At 41.9% G+C, this 14,609-nt stretch overlaps 1 pseudogene; it reads left to right on the plus strand.

Moving 5' to 3' along the window:
* Nucleotides 1–13,046: 13,046 nt before the first annotated feature.
* LOC127690690 (cyclin-dependent kinases regulatory subunit 2-like) lies at nucleotides 13,047–13,282 on the plus strand (annotated as a pseudogene).
* The last annotated feature ends 1,327 nt before the right edge of the window (nucleotides 13,283–14,609 follow it).

The following is a 14,609-nucleotide window of genomic DNA, read 5'->3' on the forward strand; positions in this document are numbered from 1 at the left end:
ACTTTGGTCGGGCTTACTGCCGCCTCGAGGTAGCGGGAAGACCTAGGGAGTTGCAATTCCTGGCTTGTGGTCAGATAAATGAGTTTATGTGTAAAATGGTGGTCTCCGTGAAAAGGGCACGTGAGAACGCAATTAATATGGAAGCATGCTGGTAGCATCATGCAGTTCTCCATTAAAGCTAGGAGGAGAAAGGTGAGCATGCTTGTAATCTCAGCACTTGGGAGGCTGAGGCAGGAGGATCAAGAGTTTGAGACCAACCTGGGTTACACAGGGACACTTAAAAAAAAAAAGTCCATGCTGGATTCTTGCCAAGAAAGGCAGGGTGAATGTTCCCAGCTGCCCATTCCTATCTGTAGCCTTCTGCTGTCTTCTCCCTGCACTAAATAAGCAAGGCACTGAAGATTTCCAGACTCCTTGGAGTCATATGAAGCAGATAATTTTTAAAAAATATTGCACGAGATAAACAATTACTAGGTGCTAAGACAAAGGCAGCATGTTTGGGTTTGTTTCCTATTCCTCTTGCTAGAACCACAGATAAGATGGTTTATAAAGAATAGAGGTTCTGGAGGCAGGGATGTTTAAGAACCTGGTGCCAGCCTTCCTGCTGCATCATGATGAGACAGCATCACATAGCCAGACAGGCAATTGTGCGAGCTCAGATCTCACTCCGTCCTATAAAGTCACTGATGTTGGTATGGGAGCTCATGCTGGTTAGTTTTGTCAACTTGATGCAAGCTGGAGTCATTTGGAAAGAGGAAACCTTTCTCTCTCAATAAACCTCGTGTGGAACTGTTTGGCCTCGTGTGCTCTTTCTGGAGCCCCGTGGCAATCACAACAGAACCTGAAGGGAGAAAACGTCTTATGGAGGAAAGATCCGTAAGATGGTTCTGTGGGAGGCTTGATTGATGTGGGAAGGCCTGGTCCACTGTGGGTTGTGTCCCTGCCCCACCCCCCAGGGCAGGTGGTTCTGGATTGTGTAAAGAATCAATCTGAGCAAGCCCTGAGGAGCGAGTCTGTAAGCAGCACTCCTTCATGGCTTCTGTTGGAGTTTTGTCTAAGCTCCACCCCACACCTACCTGGCAATGGCCAGGTATGCCCCGCCCCAGAGATCTGGCCCACTATAAGAGGGGCTACTTGCCCCTCCTCTCTCTCTCTTTGCTCTCCACTCTCCCACATACTCTCACCTCTCTGCCCCTGGGGCTCTTCCCCCCCCCCTCCACGTGGTCATGGCCGCCCTCCACGTGGTCATGGCCGGCCTCCTTTCTCTCTCTCTCTCTCTCTCTCTCTCTCTCTCTCTCTCTCTCTCTCTCTCTCTCTCTCTCTCGCACTAACTCCCATCCCCTATTCTGAATAAACTCTATTCTATACCATGTCTGTGTGTGTGTGGTCCCTCAGGGGCAGAGGTGCCCAGGCAAGGGCCCTCCTGGACACCTTCCCCCACGCCGCCTAGCCACACTCACCTAACCCCCTATACTCCCCCTATTAAGCCCCTTCATCATCCTGCTGCCAAAAGTCCTCCAACGCCGCATCAAAGTCCTTCAGCATCCTCTTCAGTTCCTGCTTCCAGCGTCCTGCTTTGAGTTTTCCTGCCTTGGCGTCCTCAACAGACCATGACTCGGGACATGTAAGCCAAATAAATTCTTTCCTCACCAGAGTGCTTTTGTCCATGGTTTCTATCATAGTAATAGAAAATTAACAGGGACAGGGCTCTGCCTTCATCAAAGAACCTCCTCCTACAAATCTCATTTCAAATAGCAACTTGAATTTAGGGAGTGAGTTTCCAAAGCATGAACTTTTGGGGTATCTGCTGAAACCCTGGCAAGAAGCAATGCATGCCTACCTCCCTTCTAGTCTCCCCTCCTCTTTTCTCCTGCTTCCCTTCTGTGTAAAGCAGAGGTCAGGGGATAAAAGCATTACCTGAAGAGGCAAGGCCTTACTCTGCGCTGTCTGCAAGGAATCCACTTTACATGCAAGTGTTTAAGGAGCCCAAGTGAACAAAGAGAAAAAGCTAGTGCTAGTATCAGTATGGTTCTGTCGATATCCGGTGACAGAAAGTATTACAGGCAGAAGAAGGTCGGTTCAGCGGGAGAGTCACTGATAGCATCTTTAAACACAGGCAGCCAGAGCTGCGGAGTCAGCAGAGCTTATTCATCAGTTGCCAGGGAAACCTGTGAGGACAGCAGATTGTCCTGATGCTCACAGTGAAGACTCCATGGCTTAGACCTAAAGCCTGGAGTCTTCGTAGGAAGATGAAGGGCACTCAGCTGCTCTGAGTAAGGCAGGGAGGTCATCCCTAACAAGTGATGTACAATACAATTTATAGAATCTCTTGTACTGTATGGAAGAATCACTGTCAATAAAAATGCTATTAACCTATTAGCTTGGGGAAAACAGGGAGATGGAAGCCCCAGTTCAGAGAAAGGATTCTGAGGGAGAGACAGGCACCGGAAGAAGGATTCAGCTCCAGACATAGAGGAGATGGGCACGAGTAACTGAGGACCAGGTAGCCAGCCACATGACAGAACTTGGAATAGAATAACGGGATTTTTAAGATATAATCTAGTCAGGGAACGGTCCAGAGCATTTGGCCAAGGCACTTGTAAATATATTTAAGTCTCGGACTCTTAGACCCGGAGCTTGGGGCTCAGAGGGAACGCAGGAGCTTACAGAAAACACATTACAACAGTGCCTAGGGATGAACCAAGGGTAGGAAACCACCCACCTCAGGGTGCATTGGGCCGCAGACACCTGACAGACAGATTCAGTCTGTCAGGTGTATCACTTATGATCTTTTAAACTGTAAGCACTCATAAGGCTCCCAAGGTTAGTTATGAAGCAACTGGTCTTTCTGGTCCTCCCTGCCACTTTGGAAAGTGACTGTGCCAACGCCACACTTCCTATCTGGATAGAAAGCAAGATACTGTCTCAAAAACAAAGAAATGAACAACAACAACAACAACAAAAAAAAACCCTCTTATTGGTCTATGAAGGAACTGGCCCGACTCACATCTTAGAGATGTCACATAAAAATTTGCATTCTTACTTTTACCTTTTTGCATTTAAATTTTGTAGTTGTATAATACACACACACAATGTCAAACGCATTAATGATTCTGTTCGTTGGGTGGGATACAGTTGGGCAGTGTCTGGCATTTTTCGTTGCTGTGCAAAGCCCATTACCTACAAAGCTTTTCATCTACACATTAACCAAGTGCCCGCTTTCTGCTCCCTAGAAACCACCGTTGTACTTCTGTCTCTATGTGCTTGAGTACTCCGGATTCCCTTTTGTAAGTGGATGGATGCACACTGCATTGACCTTTTTGTGACTAACCTTCAGCTATCACTGAAACATCTCACGCATAGACAGATGGTGACAAATTGGGGCACCAGGAGGAACAGACCCCCAAGGACACCTCAAGGTTTGTCCCTGCTCCAGTCCATTTCATAATTTCCTCCATTTTACTATAAAGTCCCTTGCACATTTAAACCAGATTCTGTCTATCCACTTATCCATCACTGAAAGTTATGTTGCTTCCGCTTCCTGTCTGTTCCCAATGCAACTGTGAATACGAGTGTACACAGACCTGTTTGAGACACTGTCTTTTCATTCCTTGGAGTATATGCCCCAGAGTGGAACTACTACCAATATGCATTGCCCCTTAGATTTCTGAGTGACCACCAGGCTGTGTCCCCATGGAAACATGTTCTGATTGCTTATATCTATTCCATGCCTACACTTTTTACTTCCTAGGGTTTTTTTTATGTCATCATAACTATCTTAATGGGTTTTTCTTTTACCTTTTTGTTGTTGTGGGGTTTGTTTGTTTGTTTGTTTGTTTTTAAGTTCCCTAACCATCAGCAATGCTACTTACCTTTCTATGTTTGTTACTATTTGGATATTTCCTTTGAAGAGAATCTGAGCCTTTTGTTCCCTTTTGGAGGACAACACCTGAGATGCAGTTCAGGCTGGCCTTGAGTTTGCAGTATAGCCTTAGCTGGCCTCATGCTCTTAATCCTTCTGCCTCATAAATGCTGAATTATAGAACACGTCAGCACACCAAGCCTGCCCATTTTTCAATCGGACTCTTAGGCTTTTAGTTAATGTATAAGAGTTCTTTATAAATTTTAGATATTAGCTCCTTCCTTATCAGATCTGTGACTTGCAAACCCTTCCCTCTATTCTCTGGGTTGTCATTTTACTCTATTTATTGTGTCCTTTGGCTTCCACACACTAAGTGTGTTTAGTTCAAAGTATCCTGTTCTACTTTTATTGCTTATGTTCTCAGTATTGAGCCCAAGCCAATGCCAGGAAGTGTGTTCTGTTGTCTTTCCTTGTTGTTACTTGTTTATTCATTCCGAGTTACATTTGATATAATATACACATTCATTCTTTTATGTGTGGATGTTGGATTTCCTCATCATCGTTTGTCAAAGAGATGAGCCTTCTCTGTTGTGTGGTCATAACACATTTGTTGAGACTCATTTGACTGGGCACATGCATGGGCTCATTTCTGGAGTCCCTCTTATTGGTCTGTATGTCTGTCTTTGTGCCAGGATTATCTAGTTTATATGTTTGTAGTAGGTTTTAAAATCTAGAAGTGTAGAATTTAGACCTTGTCCTTTTAAAATTTGTTTCGAATATCTGAGACCTCTTGTGATTCTACATAAACTTTATGTTGAACTTTTTTTTTTGATTTTTTGAATTTTGTATTTTCGAGACAGGGTTTCTCTGTGTAGCCCTGCTGTCCTGGAACTCAGTCTGTAGACCAGGCTGGCCTCAAACTCAGAAATCCGCCTGCCTCTGCCTCCCAGAGTGCTGGGATTACAGGCGTGCACCACCACCGCCCGGCTTATGTTGGACTTTTTAAAGTAATGCATAAATGTTGCCAGGATTAAATCTTAGCTGAATTTTAGATACTGCCTTTCAACATTTTTCAAATTTGATCAACATTTCTATTTTATTAAAAAAAAAAAAAAACAAAGGTAAGAGTGTTGCTTCCTATAAATGCACAGAATAAAGTGGCAGAAGTACGTTTAGGTCACTTCAGAATTTGCTGGAGATTCTATCCTCATCCCAAGCCCAAATTCACCGAATGATTACCTCAAAATGAAACTCAGTCAACTCAAACAGCAATTTTTAACATCAAACATTCAGTCAATGTAATTCAACTATTGTATCTCCAAAAGGGAAGAAAACTATGTACAGTAAAATGCTACTGTTTATGACCTACAATAATCTTGAACTTGAGCTGAGGTGCTGTAAGTGCAGACAACATATGCAGTGCAAAGCACACATGTTGTGTGTTCAGAATCAAGCATGTAATGAAGTCATGTGACATGACGCAGGTGAGCGCTGCTAGAAACATGTCTGACTCCTTGCATATTTAATATGAGGTTTTGGTCACTGCTTACTATGGCAAAGTTTTGTGTGTGTGTGTGTGTGTGTGTCCTGCCCATGCCCTTGTGGGGGTTTATTATTTAAGGGGGGAGACAGGGATGCCAAAGAAGTTTGGGTGCAGGTGAGCACTTAAGGGAGAATGTAGGGGGTGTTTTTTAAGAACAAGCACGACCTGCTTCAGGCTGGGGGTAGTTAGATGGTCACCCTGCTGGAGATGATAAAGGCTGCTTAGAAGACGTCCAGAGGACATTTGTGGGTGAGAAGATATATCCGTGATCACCCTTGAAAGACAGTGATCAATATAACAAGGGAGGACTCTGTTCTGAAGAGAGGAGGATCATCAGAAGTCCTAAGAGGTGAGGACACAGTTAAAGAGCACAGAGAATCACAGAACTGTCCCGAAGCTCCCACAGCTTTCAACACACCAGAGGATTTATCTCAGGGGTGACATTCAGGACGGGCTAGCGTTAGATAAGAAATCTATTCTGTCACACCCCATATCTCTAAGAGCAAAGCCAAAGGCCATCTTGAAAGGGAGCCCTTTGTTGAAGATTGAGCGTGCTACTCTGCACCTGTGAAGATAAGGAACAGTCACATGACACGGAGACTGGGGATACCTGTCTCCAGGTGGGCAGCAGCTGGGTGAAACCAGTGTGATTGGGGTAGAACCTGATATGGACTGAGAAGTCCAGGTGGCAGAGGACTCCTAGCTCTGAAGGGTGTGGTGGCTGGGGCTCTGTCATCTGAAGACAGTAATGGAGACAGACAGTTGTAATCCATGGTCAGCGGGTGGCTCAGCCTCCAAAGCTGCCTCCCTGCTGGTAATGTGGTCCACAGGAGCATCTGATTTCTGCATCCTCCTCCCTCCTGGAAGATGTTAATGGAAGATCCTACTCTGCAAGTGCCGAGCCTGGAGCTCCAGCACAGGTACTGGGGCTCCTTGCTTCCTTTGTTCTCTCCACTAAATTCCGTGGCTCCTTCTAGCTTGTCTGTTAGCCACTGCAGAGGTGGGGGTGGGGGTTACAAACTGGGTCCTCTCGGGAGCAAGAGTGAGTCTGCCCGATCCACAAAACTGAGTGTGTCCATGAACAGTTTCTGACATGTGTCCATTCAAAAATATAGCTCGCACCTCAAAAGGAACAAAGGTTAGTTCTTTTTGGAGCCAAATATGAGTGGCAATAGCCCAGAAACACATCCAGATTGGTTCAAATGTATCATAATAACAGTTTTGCAAAGTTTCCAAAGTTTTTGTAAAACTTTGTTGTTCTGTTTAGAACAACAACAATAACAACATCAACAACAAGTCATAAATCAAAGGTCATTGCAAATATGTTGGTGGGAACATGAGGCTGAGCGGTTAAAGCACAGCCTGGAACTCTTTCTATCAACCCCTTACACTCTCTGATGATACGCTTAGCTTTTTGCTTCGTGGGAGCTAGCAGTCTGTTAAGTGAATACCTTAGAGAAGGTTTCAGCTGTTAGTAACAAGTGTGTTACATCAGACACGGAGAGGGTAAGAATTGGGCATTCAGGGGGCTAAAGATAGCACAAGATAAATTGTAATTAGCCCTGGGACATTCCAGCCCCTCCACAGTCACTGAAGTACTAATCAGTCAGCCAGCCTCATAGGAAGGACATTCACTGTAAGGTGTGGTTCCCTCCTGGACCTTTTCTTCTTGTATGCCAAGAAAGGAAGCTCTTTTATTTATTTATTTCGTATTATTTATTTATTTATTTATTCTGGTGTTTTGGTGTTTTGGATTTTTTTTTTCTTCTTTTTTTTTTGAGACAGGGTTTCTCTGTATAGTGTATAGGCCTGGCTGCCCTGGAGCTCACTCTATAGACCAGGCTGGCCTCGAACTCAGAAATCCACCTGCTTCTGCCTCCCAGAGTGCTGGGATTACAGGCGTGCGCCACCACTGCCTGGCGAAGGGAAGCTCTTAAGGTGAAGGAACGGGTAGTCCCTTCCCAAGAGGCCTCAGTCCAAACCACACGCAGCATCACCTTAAACAGCAAAAAGATACAAGACTCCTTGACCTGACCATTCCCTCTACCTAACAGATGCCAATGTCAAGGACCCCCAAAAGGAAGACACTCAAAACTCTGTCTTTAATTTTTTTTCTTTTCTTCATGTTTTTCTCTTTACTGAGTAGAATTTTAGTATCTGTTTTTAGCATGTGCTTTTTGTTTCTCTTCTTATGCTGACCTAATTTTATTTGTACAATTTTGTTACTGTGAATCCACTCATCTCTCATGCTTTTGCCTTCCTCTTGCTAACTTGATGCTTCTTTCTTCCATCCTTTTCTGGGCTCCTTTCCCTATCCCTGTTGTAATTTTACTATTACCTTAAGTTTTAACTTCATCTCTAACTCTAAATTAATTTGCTGTTTTATTTTCTAAGGCTTTGGTGATATCGTAGTTGGCTTTAATCAATCCATTACAATCCTATGTCTAAACCTGGGTTGGGTTGATGTTGTTGTTTTTACAGAACTGTTTTCTCCTCTTTAAATGTCTGAGTGGCCTTGAGGACTGAGCCCTCAATGCAGGACTGCTTACTAAGAAGACCTTCTAAATAAATCAAATCTCACCAATACTCCAAACTGGAAAAGATCCTTCCCAATTGATGTATAAACCACAACACAGAAATTTGTTGGATTCCATAGCTGCCTGCAGCTATTACGAAGTGGGTTGCTGGAACAGAAGCTGAGGGATGGATAGGGAAGGGGCGAAAAGAAGGGCCAAGACATTATTCACTGATCCAAGCCGGAAACTTTAATGGCGCCAGACCTTTTAACAGTTTGGGCAAACCCTTCCCCCCAGACTCCGGGCTGCTGAGTTCCAGTGGAAGTTGTCTAGCTTCTCTTGGAGGTCCTCGTCTTGATTGCTCCGGCAGTTGGGTGGGTCACCTGCTTAATTCAAGAATTCCTAGACCTGGAGGAACAATGAACTTAACCTTTACTTCGAGCACTCCACCTTAGGTGGAGCAGGATCCTGGCTATCTGGGAGAAGTTAACCTTGACTATAGTCAAGTACACTCTTAGCACTCCACCCAAGGATAAAAATTCCTGCTTTAACCTACTTTCCTATTGTGTCCAAACGCAGATTCCTGCCTGAAGCCAGGGATTGTCCTTGACCAACATCAAACTCAAACCACGAGCTTGACTGCCCCAATATGGCTTTGTACAGAAATTAAACAAGCATGTAAAATCAATGTAATAAAACTCCAAATGATCATAGTTCCTTAATAACTGTGTCTAAAAAGACAGAGCTTTTTAAAACAATTTATAAAGGATTCTAAAGTCTAATTATAAGAGACAAGAAAGATACTTCAGTGATACTAAGAAAGTGATGCTATTCTTGCAGAGGACCTAAGTTCAGTTTCCAGCACCTATAATTAATGGTTCATATCTCCCTAGGTTCCAGGGAGCCTGATGCCCCTCCACAGGCAATATACTCATTTGTACATTCCTACACACAGACATATACAGATACATATTATTTTTAAAATTAATGCTTTTATAAAATCTAATTATAAATCAATGCTTTCAAAGATCATACAAACAAAAAGAGAATGAAGTAAAATTGTCAGTTCTGGCCTTGGATAAGAAAGCCAATGATGCAGATGAAAACAGAACACTTTAAAACATGTTGGAAATTAAAAAAAAAAAAATGCAGTAAGTCAAATGTAAAACCAGCTGGAAATCATCCATATATGAGGTCAAAGGAAAAAAACAGTTATCAGGGACTGAAGACATAGTAAGGGACTTATCATAATAAAATGTCAGTAAAGAAAAGATAGCACGCATAACATGCAAGAACTCTGGGACATGATCAGATGTACCACCTCATAAGAAGTGAAGAAGTCATAAGCTGAAAGCATAAAATATTTATCTCATGGGGCTGAAGAGATGATGGTTCAGCTGTTAAGAGCACTGACTGCTCTTCAGGGGTCCTGAGTTAATTCCCAGCAACCATATAGTGGTTTACACTCCTCTGTAATGGGATCAGATGGCTTCTTCTGGTGTGTCTGAATAGATTAACAGTGTACTCACATATATACAATAAATAAATCTTTAAAAAGAAAAAATAATATTTATTTCATGTCAATGTCATGAAAGATGTCAATGTCTAGGGATGGGCATCCAGGCAAATGAGACATGTAGGACCCCCAAAAGACATAACTAGAAAGGAAGCCCTCCCTGGCACACTATATATGCTAGGGCTAAAGATCAAAGAAACAACATCACAAACTGCTAAAGAAAATTAAAAAGGCAAACTCATCAGAATATCTAACATCTTAGCAGAAGCCCTAAAAGCCAGGAAAGTATAAATAACTATCAACAAAGATCATTATATCCAGAAAAGCGATCCTTATATATTGATGGAGAAATAAAGATTTCTCAAGCTAAGCATCTACTGAGCCAACATTTCAGAAGACACTTGAAGGATTCCTATACCCAGAGGAAGAAAAAAGAATTGTAAACACAAGAGCTCACGAAGGCATAAGCTTTGTGAGAGGAGAGATGAGCAAATGGGAACTGGGAAAGAACTGACCATATCCACTTCAGCAAACCAACAGATCCCTAATGTGAACGGTGAAGGAAGAAGGACAAGCAATCTTTGATCCAACTAGGAAAACTGCCAATAAAATTATAAGAACAAGAAAATTTCTCTTAATAATAACCTTAATATAAATGGTCTTAACTCTCCAACCAAAGGACACAGAGAAAGTGAGTGAACTAAAAATATGAACCAACTGTTTGCTGTCTGCAAGAAACATACCTGGCTATCAAAGCTAAAAACAGAACAGAAAACTATATCAAAGAGACTAGAAGCCAAGACCAAGTAGGAGTGGGTATATCCATATCTCACATAGTTCATTTCAAAGTTAGACGTATGAAGAAGGCTACTGCATATTAATAATGGGAACGGTCCATCCAGAAGACACAAATGTCGACATGCTTAATTTTATAAAATAGACACTACTCAATAAAAAATAACAAGCCTATCTGCAATAATACGGTATGACTTCAGTCTCCCACTCTTATCAGTTGATGGGTCTTCCAAAGAAAAGATAACAAAGAAACCTCAGAGTTAATCTGCTTTATAGATCAAGTAGCCTTCACAACATCTGCAGAATATTCCATGTAACATGTTCTCAGTATTCCATGGAGTTTCCTTTCAAATATATCACATTTTATGGCATAAAACCCATTAACAAGCAAAAAAAAAAATCTGGCATCTTATCGGATCATACTGGAATATAAAAGAAATCAGAAAGCCTGCAGGATCTATGTAAAGGTGTGAAACATGGGCAGTGCACCCTTGGTGTGGCTCATTGAAGGAAACAAAGAGGAAGGGAAACAATTCCCAGAATCAAACAAAACCAAAACCCAGTTTGACAGACCTTTTAAGATGCAGTATAGGTATCTCCAAAGTGGAAGTTTATAGCTCTGAGTGTGTAAATTTAGAAGAAAATCTGAAAGAAGCATCTAGAGAAATGGCTCAGGAGTTAAGAGCACACACTACTCTTGAAGAGTATTGGAGTTCTATTCCCATTGCCTACAGACCTGCAACCACCTGAAACTCCAGCTCCAGGGCGATTCTACTCCTGGCTTTCTGGGGCATCTGCACTCACACACAGACCACATACACATAACTAAAAATGATAAAATTAAAATCTTAAAAACTATTAAGAATGCAAATAAATAATGCTTAGGAAAATGAAAAACAAACCAAACTCCAAATTAGTAGATGGAAAGAATGATGAAGATAGGGCAAAAAATAATGAAATTATCATTAAAAGAATGAATCAAGCAAAGAATTGTTTTCTTGAAGAAATTATATCAACGAAACCTTAGCCCAACCAACACAAATTAACAATTAGAGATGGTGGGCACATTATAGCAGGTAATAATGATATTTAGAGGATCGTTATAGCACACTTTGAAAAACTATTTCAGAAAATTAGAAAATAGAGGAGAAATAGGTAAATCCATAGACACATGCCTACCAAAGTTAAATGAGGAGCCTATAACAGTCAGATCTATAACAATTAATGACACTGAGGCCCTAGAAAAGTCCATTGTATTTGTTACTTTTATTGTTACTGTGATTAAATACCTGCAAAGAAGCAACATGGGGAGCATTTAGTTTGGGTTGTAATTAGAATATACTGAATAGTGCCAGAGAAGCCGTGTTGGTAGGGAGGGGTGTGAGGTGGCTAGTGACATTACATCCCACTGGAATCAGAGAGAGATGGATGCTAATCCTCACCACACTTGCTTCTGTTCCCTTTGTATTCAGCCCAGGCCCCATAGGATGGTGCTGCTTACATTTAGGGTGGGTTTTCCTACTCAAGGTCGTAGGTACTGTTCTATTGCTGTGAGGAGACACCATGGCCAAGGGAATGTATAGAGAACAACATTTCATTGTAGCCATGCTTATAGATTTAGAGGGTTAGTCCCTGATCATCCTGGCAGACAGGCATGGTGCTGGAGCAGAAGCCGGATGTTAGAAGCATTTAGGAGAGGCAAAAACTAACAAGTGTCTCTCTAGACATGAGCCATCATTTTGCATGGCTGTGATGGATAAACTCTGAATTGCAAGGCCTTCAGAGATTCATCTCAGGATTGGTTCTTGTTACTGTTATGTCTTTCCTGTCATTGTTAAATAGTATATTCATTCCTGGGCATTAGCCCACCCTATTGGGTAGATTTTTTTCTTTTTTACAAATCAGTGAAGATGTGCTTTCTTGTTTTAATGCTATGTAGAAAAACCGATGACTTCATAATTCGTAATAATGATTCTATAGAGTTCCTAAATTTATACAAGCAATTCTGAGCCCTCTATAGTATGAAAGTCGCAATTAGAGTTCTGTAAACCTTCATGTGTCATGACCTAATTGCATAGGATATAGAAATCTGTCTTGGAACAAATTTATTATCAGGGAAAACATTCCTTCTAGGCTAGCTGTGAAGCCATTATCTGATAACTAAAGATCGTAAGCTGGGAATGGGCAGCTTAGCTTTATTGTGGGTGCAAAGACAGAAAATAAAATATTGGCTGGATCTATAAATACAAACCTTCAAAACTAATGAGACACAAGGCAGCTGATTTGCCTTTTGACAAAACCATGTTAACTTGTAACATCAAAGTATTCCTTTAAACTTTTAATGAAAATGGATGATGAATGTTTTGTTAGTAGCTAATCTTAACGGAAACACATGTAAACATTTCTGTCATAACTCCTTATTGATTTATGATGACCTTGCAAACATGCTTGGAATACCATGTGGTCATTTATCCTGAGAAAGTTTAGGAATTAAGAACGACAATAGGAAAGGGTCGCCCCCTTTTCTTCCACTCAGGAATAAAGATTTGAGCCTCTTTTCAAAGTGAGTGTTTTTCTCTGCAAGCACGACTTTTTCTGGCTTACTGAGTTAATACCTGATCTCAAATGGCATTACAAAGCCAAGGTAATAAAAACCAGACAGTACTAGCCCAAAACCGACACATAGACCAACGGGATAAAATGGAGGACTTAGAAATAAGCACAGGATTCTAGTCCTTGTACTGGCCCTAGTCGGTCGAGGAGCACCTTGTGCTGGTTTCCTGCTCCTGTTTTCTCCTCTGTGTGCCCGGCAGGATGGCTCATAAGCAGATCTACCACCCAGACAAGTACTTCGAAGAGCACCATGAATACCGGCATGTCATGTTACCAGAGAACTCTCTAAACAAGTTCCCAAAAGTCAACTGATGTCTGAAAAGGAGTGGAGACTTAGTGTCCAACAGAGTCTAGGATGAGTTTGTGACATGATTCGTGAGCCAGAACTGCATATTCTTCTCTTTAGACGGCCTCTTCCAAAAGAACAGCAAAACTGAAGCATAGCTGGGATCATTTGATCTTTTTCAAATGTAATGTATATGTGTATATAAGGTAGTGCTCTGTGAATACTTGAAAAATGTACAAACCTTTCATCCTTACCTGTGCATGAGCTGTGTTCTTCACAACAACAGAGCTCAGGTAAATGCAACTGCAAGTAGGTTATTTTAAGTTGTTAAAGACTATTTTTCTTGTAGTTTTTTTAATATAAATGCCTGTTTTACTTTACCTGTTTTGTTAAATAAATTTTGTATATTGCATTTGAAAGAAAGAAAGAGAGAGAAGAAAGAAAGAAAGAAAGAAAGAAAGAAAGAAAGAAAGAAAGAAAGAAAGAAAGAAAGAAAGAAAGAAAGGAAGGAAGGAAGGAAGGAAGGAAGGAAGGAAGGAAGGAAGGAAGGAAGGAAGAAACAAAGAAGCACAGGTACAGCCAGCTGAATTTTGATAGAATTGCCAAAAACACACATCAGAGAACCAGCAAGCCCCTTAAGTGGAGCAGGAAAACCTGAATTTCCACAAGTTCAGTGAAACCAGATCCTTATCTCTGCACAAAAAAGCAAACAGACCAGAGGCCTTAACATAAGACCTGAAACTTTGAAAGTGCTAGAGAAAAGCACAGGTAAAGCACTTTAGGATGTGGTCACAACAAGGACGGTATGAGCAGGACCTGTTGAGGCTTGGTCTATTGCTATGTATTGTGATGCTAAATCTCGTGCCTGAATGAAGGTCTAGTTGCCAACCACAGCTACCAACTTTTGCTGCGCAAACCTTGTTCCTAATTTAAAACTATTGGTTAAGTAAAAATGTCTACAACCCATTAGTGGTGGGATTAAAGGTAGGTAGGTTTTAAGTTAGCTGGTTGGAGTTGCAGAGAGGGAGAGAAAGAAGGACAAGGGAGAGAGGAAGAGGCCATCATGAGAGGAGATGGACCGTGAGAACCCAATCAGGAGTAACAGCAAGTATTTGAGGTACTCCGCTGGGGAAGGAGCCAGGCCGGCAGTTAGAAAAGTAGGTTAGGGGTGATCCCCCCAGTGATGGTCAAAGCCAAATAAAATAACCATAGCCCGAGCCTCATTCATTTGTAAGCTAGGATAAATTTACAATGGATCAATTACAAGGGCCCCAAGAATACAAGCTCCCAGGTTCTTATGACATTTGTCAATCTCAAGAATTCCTTTGTCGTGCAGAAGCCGCTGGAGTGGAGAGACATCCCACAGAATGGGGGGTGGAGCGGGGTGGGGCAGGGAGGGCAGGGTGGAGGAGGGCTCTGCCAACTACATACTGGACAGAGAGGATTAGTATCCATGCTACGTAAAGAACTGAAAAAAT

Source organism: Apodemus sylvaticus, chromosome 8, assembly GCF_947179515.1.
Source record: "Apodemus sylvaticus chromosome 8, mApoSyl1.1, whole genome shotgun sequence".
Classification (NCBI taxonomy): Eukaryota; Metazoa; Chordata; class Mammalia; order Rodentia; family Muridae; genus Apodemus; species Apodemus sylvaticus.